Source organism: Pelmatolapia mariae, linkage group LG16_19 (assembly GCF_036321145.2).
Source record: "Pelmatolapia mariae isolate MD_Pm_ZW linkage group LG16_19, Pm_UMD_F_2, whole genome shotgun sequence".
In the NCBI taxonomy this organism is placed as follows: Eukaryota; Metazoa; Chordata; class Actinopteri; order Cichliformes; family Cichlidae; genus Pelmatolapia; species Pelmatolapia mariae.
In genome coordinates this window covers 52,627,418-52,635,784 of record NC_086241.1, presented here as the reverse complement: position 1 = coordinate 52,635,784, position 8,367 = coordinate 52,627,418, and positions in this window count along the sequence as shown.

Below are 8,367 nucleotides of genomic sequence, written 5' to 3'. Positions count from 1 at the left end.
GTTCATTTATTGCCCTGCAGTAATTTAGATGACTGTGCAGCAAGAAAACACTGCTTTTGTTTGCAGAGGATGAGCTGCGAATCTGCCCCTGAAAACAAGGTCAATTAGTGCCGTATGAATAAAGACGAAGCTCCACAGCTGACACACGCCTAGAGACTGCGTGCTACGTCGGTGTGTATGGATATGTGTGAGGCAGCGAGTGAATGAGAAGGAGAGCAGGTGTACATATATGTGGTTTCTGTCTGTATTTGAGTTGGAGGTTAATTGGGGGCAGTTGTCAGTCACAGGAGGAGACATGTTGAACAGCGCTCAGCGAGCTGACACCACGACTGCCTCCTGATGTGACCTGTCTGTCAGCTTACTTTACGCCCCGCCGGTGATGCTGACACTCTCCATTGTGCATCAGTTAAGTGAGGGAGGGACCCATGTGTCAGTCCGCTGTCTTATTTAGGGATTTGCCCTACGAGCATGTGTTTGATTTCACATGATTACACATGTGTTTGGCCTCAAATCTTGCCCTGTGCATCCAGGAATGAAACATTTGGTGAAGATTTGTTTTTGGACTTATACCACTGAAGATCCTCATCAGTTCAAACAAAGGAGCGCAGGCTGACGATGACATAATCTGGCCTCAGATGAACAGAGGATGTGTCGCTTGAATCAAATTTGAAGCACCGCGGATGTTTCAGGTTGAGCTACCAAAACTGAAGCGATGCATGAGTTATGATATATCCATGCAGGCGTTGCAACAGCGGGATGCCCCAAAGGAAGGCTGGCTCGACAGATACAATTGAATGGATGTGCTCCTGATGACAGCGTGCATCTGAAACGAGACATGAAATAAACAATACTTGGGTGGGTCTTTGTTTTTACAGTCCACTGCACGAGTGCTGCACACACATATTAATATGGCAGTGCCTTCATTAGAAAACTCATATCTGCCAGTATAAAAAGTCATAATAAAGGAAAAATGTTTCACTTGATAGCACCTTCTTAGATTATCTCAGGTTCATGAAGCTCCTAAAGTGAAGGTGCTTCACATTTTAATGGGATCCTACCGATGAGCAATAAACCTGCGAATAAAAAGGTCAGAAATTCTGTTGCTCACTGTGTTTGCCCGTCATTTTAAATCCATGGTCTCTTCAGACTGGAATAAATGTGCACTCTCCCCAGATTGATGTGAACATTGACAAACACAAATCAATATCTGAGTGAGCTCTGGCCTGGCTCTGTTTGATACAAAGTAGCATTTTCTTCAAAATGTCTCATTTTTAGATGCTAGTATTTTAACAAATGAACTACAAACAGCAGAGCAAAGTATGTATAGTTAATCAATTGATCATTATTTACATTTTAATCACCACTTCACTTGGATACAGCCCCTAGCTTTGAGCCTTACATTAACCAAAAAAAAAAAAAAAATAGATACCTGGTTTTGCCAACAGTAAATCAGTACCATGTCTAAAACAAAACCTCAGCAGCTTGTCTTCTTAGTGCCTTTTAGCAGACATCATTACCTCACCCATGTGCAGGTTTCTTTCCACTGGTGTCCTGAACTTTTTTAAAATTGAAGATTTTAATGATCTCTTTTAAAGCTCGCCTGGGTCTGGCCCTAAGCTACATAACAGAACTATTGTCCCCATATGAGCCTGCTCGCAGCCTTTAGATCCTAAAGTGGGGCCCTTTTGGCTGTTTCAAAGTTGAGATTTAAATAGAAAGGTGACCGTGCTTTTGCCGCCAGGGCCCCTCAGCTTTGAAATGACCCGCCTGAGTAGTTCAGGCTTGCAGAGTCAGTGACATCCTCTAAATCACTTTTAAAAAGCTAACTTCTGTAGACTTGCTTTTGAATGTATTATATGAGGCTTTTACCTTCTGGTTACCATCCTTTTGTTGCCCTGCTAGCTGCCTGCCCCAATCTTTGACTGATTTTATTTTTATTCCTTTTGCTTTTTATGAATCTGCATATTTGTGTCACTTTAATGTCTTTAACATTTTTTTTAGTTTTAACATGCCTTTTCTGTTTCAAAACCTACTTACTGTGGCATTTTGAATATTTTTAAAACTGACGTTATTTTCTCTTTTTTTTAAATTGACATATAAACCCATTAACTTCATTTTTTCCCTCCAGTTTTCCAAGCACAAATCCTCACAAGCTGTTGATGCGTCTGATTATAAACATGAGGTTCCATCTGACTGAAGGAAACTGACAATGTGTCAGTCGTGCTTGCTCTGCCCTGTCAGCATCACTTTCTAAACAAAATGAGCCCTTTGAGGGGTCCCTTGGAAATCCAGCCTGCAGCACTTTACTCACCACAGCAAGACACTCGGTAGTTAGAAAATATCCCAGAGGGCCTCAGAAATGTGTGTGTGGGTGCGTGTGCAACTCGACAGTTCTGTTTCCGTCATTAATGTCACATCAGCGCACACAATGTGCCTGTGCGTGCTTCAAACTGGAATACATTAGCACCTCGGCTTGTCGAGTCGTCCTGGATCTTCAGAAGGTGGAGTGGGGGTGGGATTACACTGTGCGAACATTTGTTCGTGTTTTTGTTATGATGCTTGATAGTTTACGACTGAGCGACAACTTCATCCTGGTCTCCAAGGCATGCAAAACCACAAAAACAATTAACTATGACTATTTTTCACTCCGTTTTGGATTCATGCGTGTAAATTCTATTAAACAGCGACTTCTTCAAAGGCGTAATCCACATTTTCATATAAATGAATGTTTGCTTTGTTATTCTGGATCACTGATTGAAATTACACAGTTATTTACCGTCTCAGCTCATTTCTAGTCGATAAACGCTTTAACATTTGGACCTTTTAATAACACGGTGGGAAAACTAATCAGTAGAGTTCCACAATTCTGTCATCTCAAATTTCAGCAGACAAATAATTTGTTTGTAGGCGACAGAATAACTATTATAAGCAGTTTTTGATGTGCAAATCTTCAGAAAGACTGGAAAGTGTATCTACCTGGAGCAGTGTATATATATTGCAAACAACTGCAAGCAAAGGAAAGCTACACTGCTATGTGAGCAAGTCTTTTATCTGTTGCTTGTCTTTGTCTTGGGGTGCAGTTTTATTTTGTAGTCTGCTTTTCCCCAGAAGTCCACGCAGCTGCCCTCGCTGCTTCAGAGGCAACCCCGCAGTAACGGTGCCCTTTCTTTGTTTGACAGCGCTGAAAAGGCTGCTGTCTGCTCCAATAACGTCACCCATTGTGAGCAGAGTGTTGAACAGTGGGAGTACAAGTAGTCCCTCAAACCACTGAGGAGCCACAATCACCAAGGTGAGTGACAAGTGGAGCTCAAGTGCAAAATCTTACTCAGTTGTTGTGCTGGGGGATCTTTTCTAGCGACAGTAAATAATCTTGTGTGTGACTGTAGAAATGCTTCAGAACAGTAATCAACCAGTTCTTTAATTCTCATATTTAATCTGATTGTTTAATAAACAGGGTTTCTTCAGTGAATAAAAGGAAGCTATATAAAATAGACCACGACGCAGAGTTTCATGCAACCCATGTGTATTACATTTGAAAGACTGATACTCTCCTCGGTACACAGCAAGCTTAATTTGCAGTCCTCCTAATTCAGTCAGTAAGCTCCTGAGGGGCAGGATTAATTTCAGTTTTCTGCTCCAAGGAGGGAACAAACACCTCTTCCCCTTTAGAGGAGCCTTCGCTGCTTAAATAAAATATAGACCACAGACATGCTAAGGGTGAGTAGGAGTCTAAATGTCTGCGGGGACAACAGAGAGATCAAGCTGGGATCAGTATTCCTCTGTTATAATAAAAGGAGAAAAAAAAACCCTGCCTGAGATAACACAAAAGAAATGCCAGCCTCCTGAACATTTCAAGGAGGCAGGAGGGAAACTGCTGCATCAGACTGGATCTGCCTATAGTTAGGTTTGACAGTCTTTGTGAAGCAAAACAGAAGCAGAGCTGCTGTTGACGAGATACAGGCAAATGAAGAAAAGACAATGGGCTGCTTTTCACTAGAAAAACAAGACTAAACACTTTGATCAGCCCCTCTTTTTTCCTTATCAAACACATCAGTCGGTGTTGCATACCAAATAATCAGCATTACTAGTAAAATAAAGATTTTTAGCTTTTGAATAGACTTCAGTTCCAATTCTCTAATCTAAAATAATGTTGCAGTAATTGCGTGCATTTGCAGTTGTGACAGAGTAACAGATAGTGAGGTATCACCTCCTCCACTTCTGGCTCGTTGCTTTAACACTCACAAGCTACAACTAATTAGATTTACTCATGTTCAGTATGAAAAACCTGCTTCTGGATGTCTTCACCATATATTAGCCACACTATAATAAACCTGCATGTAGGTCCAGCATTGCTACAATGTTGATATTTGATTGGTAGGTACAACTATTGCCTATTGCGTTTAGCATTCTAGTTATGCTGACACTCACTGAGTTGTTGGTGAGAGATTTCACTGGTGGCACAAAAGAGATGATCGCTGAGTCATCTGGGGACCGTGCATGTCTTCATCGATACCTGGATAGAAAATTGCACAGTGGACAGACCTCCACATTATTGAAGCAGCGTGTGAACATCTTAAAAGGGAACAAAAGAAAAAGCAGCCAAAATCCAAAGTAGAGCTTTAAATGTCCTTCAAGAAGCCCGGAGAACTATTCCTGGAGACTATAAGAAATTCCAACAAAGCTAAGAGAGTTCAGGCTGTATTGAAGAATAAAGATGGTCATATGAAATACTGACTTTCAAACTCTTTAGAATTGTATAAACTTCCGGCCTTATATACTGTATTTCAATTTATACACAGCACATAAATTAGCGAAAAAGCAGTCAATGTCCCAAGAAAAAGTTTGCTCATGACTATTTTTTAAAAAAAATAATTACTTAATTAAGTCTGGCTCCTTAGAAGTAAGATATTAAAATGGAAGCTGACTGAAGACTTTTGCAGTACTGTAACAGTCTATGGTGCCCAACAAAGTTATTGTTATTCTAAAGAAAAGACTCCATTCAGTGTCCTTGTTGCATTAATTTCCCTATTAGAAAATAATGCACATCCTTCTTGGATACATTTGAGTACACTCTCTCTCTTTCCCTGTCTTTCCATCGCTTCACATTCTTGAACCCGCCAACACGTCGGGGAGAAAGCTCGAGTGTTAATTGGGAGCTCTCCCACGGGAACTTGTAGGCGTCTTTCTTGTCCTCGGTGTTTATGGACTAATGTGATTGCCACGGTTCTCCCAGATTCATAGCTACTCGCGATTAATGAAGATGCTTAATATTCCTTTCAGAGGCGTGTGATCTGTTGTGCATAAATAACACTTAAGACTTCAAAAAAGAAACCCCAGCTGACACAACTGGATTTATTGTACTATAAAAGATACAGTGGTATGTTTTTTGTAATTGTTGCTGTGTTGCGGGACATGAAACCGCCTTTGTTATAAATTCCTCTGACACTTGCAGAGTGTTAATGATGTCAGGAAATCCTCAGGGATAATTTATGATGCTAGCTAGCCTAGCCTAACACTTTGAGACATGCTGGCTAGCTGATAGCCCTCTTTGTCTCTCTAAGTCTGGTAAGTTAAGCAGAGAGGCAGTCTCTTTATGTAGCTCTTGACAAGAAAGCCAATCTGGGTATTTCCCAAAATGTCAAACTACAGCTCCAAATTAGCTCATCACGGTGATCGTCTTAATAATGACAATGTAAAGGTCGGGATTGATGAGAATGAACCCATTGTAGCAGCAGGCTTTCATCTAATGCTAATACAGGCTGAAAAATTTGGCACATTTCACCCAGCAAAGGTTTTAGCTGAACTCATAACACAGTGTAACCTTCCCTGCTTCTACAGTGTTGCCTACAGGCTTCTTATTTTGAAAGTGAAATATGAAATCTCTGCATGCATAAATAACATAGCTGAAGTGAGTTAATGAGAGATATTATCATGTTTGGGGGAGATTATACACACCCTAGTGTGTCATGGTTTTTCAGCTGAGAAATTAATTGAATAATTATTTCTGGGAGCTTGTTATTCAGACTATTTAGATGATATGAGTCAAACATGTTTATTAGACTGATGGATATCAGCTTAAACGCCTGCCTGCAGAATACAAAAGGTTAACTAAATATGTTGATTTAAAATCCTGTAGCTACGGGGACAGCATGATTGTGTAAGTATAGGTTGTTAGATGTTTAATTCAGTCAATTAATAAGAGATAAATAATAAAGGGGAATCAAATAACTACAAGTTAACAGTTTCCCAGAGGCTCACTCAACAATCATTTGAGTCTAAAGAGCCAGACAGTCATCCTACAGGATGTGAAGAGATGATTATACACCACAGGATGTTGTTTACAGCCTTATTAAAATGGGAAGCAGCAGTTGTGGAGCCAATTGTAAAACATGTTTCCTGCCTTTTGGGTAATCATTGATTAGCCCTCTGGGAAAAAAAATAGCTAAATAATAGCTCGGTGCAAAGAGAAGAAGTGGAAGAAACACCAGTATACAAAATGGGCCAAAATGTTTCTGCTTTGTTTCTGTTTTTCACCAACAGATGTGTGGCCATCTCTTTTTCACACAACAGTATTTAAGTTTTACTTCCTTTCCATCTGCATTTATAGCTACTTTGTTGTTATTACAGTGAGTATTTTTACTCTGGTAAGGATGAAAGTGTGTAACATTGGCTATAAATAGTAATCCACCTTTTTATATGATGCATGTGTTTTCTCTGCATGTGTGTGTGTGTAAAAAATTGGTATATAAACCATCATCATTTTTTGTTTAAAAATAATCATTTTCTATTTGCAATCGAAGTGCATTTCATTCTATGTATTGCAAAGATGCACTGTTACATTTGGTAGTCTTTTCAACAGCTCGTGTTCACATGAATCATGTTTTGATTCATGTGTAGCGTTCAAAGAAAATCAAGCAAGATATTTGACTAATTTCACAAACTTACATGTCAGATTTCTCCTTAAATAAAGGTGGTTTGCTGTTGCTTGCGTCTCTAAATACATCTTTGGTTAGGGTTACATTTCCCACAAGAATTGTATGCATATTGTCCAATCCATTATGTTATCAACAACATTAAAATGTAATCTAGACAGTATTGAGTTTCCTTCCAAATGGTTGTCTAATGCAGATAGGTTGCATACAGATCAACTGGCAACTTGCTGAAAAAATGTACTGAATTTATTCAGTGGTTATCCAAGGCTGGCTTCAAAATAAAATCAGTCACTATAGGCCAGCGGCCCCCAGGCCCCGGGCCACGGACCGGTACCAGACCGTGAGTCGTTTGGTACCGGGCTGCGAGAGTTGAGACTGGGGTGTGAAATTTGTGGTTTTTGGGGTTTTTATCGGGTTTTTTTAAATCGTTTTTATCATTAACTCGGTTTATGATACTACGGTTCTTTTCCCGTATGTTATGAATACATCTTCTTTTTTTTGGTACCAGTACTGTTTTCATTTTGTTGTAATTATCAAAGGTAGGTCCATGAAAATATTGTTGGACATAAAGCAGTCCATGTCGCAAAAAAGGTTGGGGACCGCTGCTATAGGCGCTCATGTTAAAAAGTCTCAGCTTTAAATCAGAGATAAACCTTATACTCATCCTGTATCTGCATCCACAACCTCGTAATCTCCCCCTAAGCAGTTGGTTCTTAAATTTTCTAGTACATGTTGTTGTACGTTTGGGTTTTTGCTAGTGAATGTTAAAATATAGCTGTACATTGCTAAATGAGCTAGCTTGCTAGGACTAGCATTAGCTGACTGCTCCCCAGGTCCCCGGCAAATATAGTCGAGGCTTCAAAATGTAACTTTGAGTCATAATTTTGGTTACAAAACTTCTATTCTAGTGCAGTCATCGGGGAAAATGTTTCCATTTCTACCACAAAGGATATACCAAATACACACTTTATTTGGTACGCCTTTCCAGCTGCATGTTAATGCAAAAATTCTAATCAGCCAGGTACATGGCAGAAACTCAATCAGAATGAGGAAGAAAGCTGATTTAAATGACTTCAAATGTGGTATGGGTCTGAGTATTTCAGAACCTGTTGATCTTCTGAGATTTTTTTTTTTTTTTTAAGAATGGTTCGAATAAGAGAAAATTTGCAGTGAGCAGCCGTTCTCTGGGTCAAATTGCCTTGTTGGTGCCAGAGGTCAAATGAGCCGATGATAGTAAGGCAATAGTAACTCAAATAACCGCTTGTTAGTGACCAAGATATGCAGAAAAGCATCTCTGAATGCATAGTACTAAGAACCTTGAAAACAGATTAGCCACAGCAGCAGAAGACCACACAGAGTGCCACTCCACCTAAAAACAGGAACCTGAGCACATTGATGAATCTGTGAAGAATTCAGGCATTCTTAACAAAGTGAA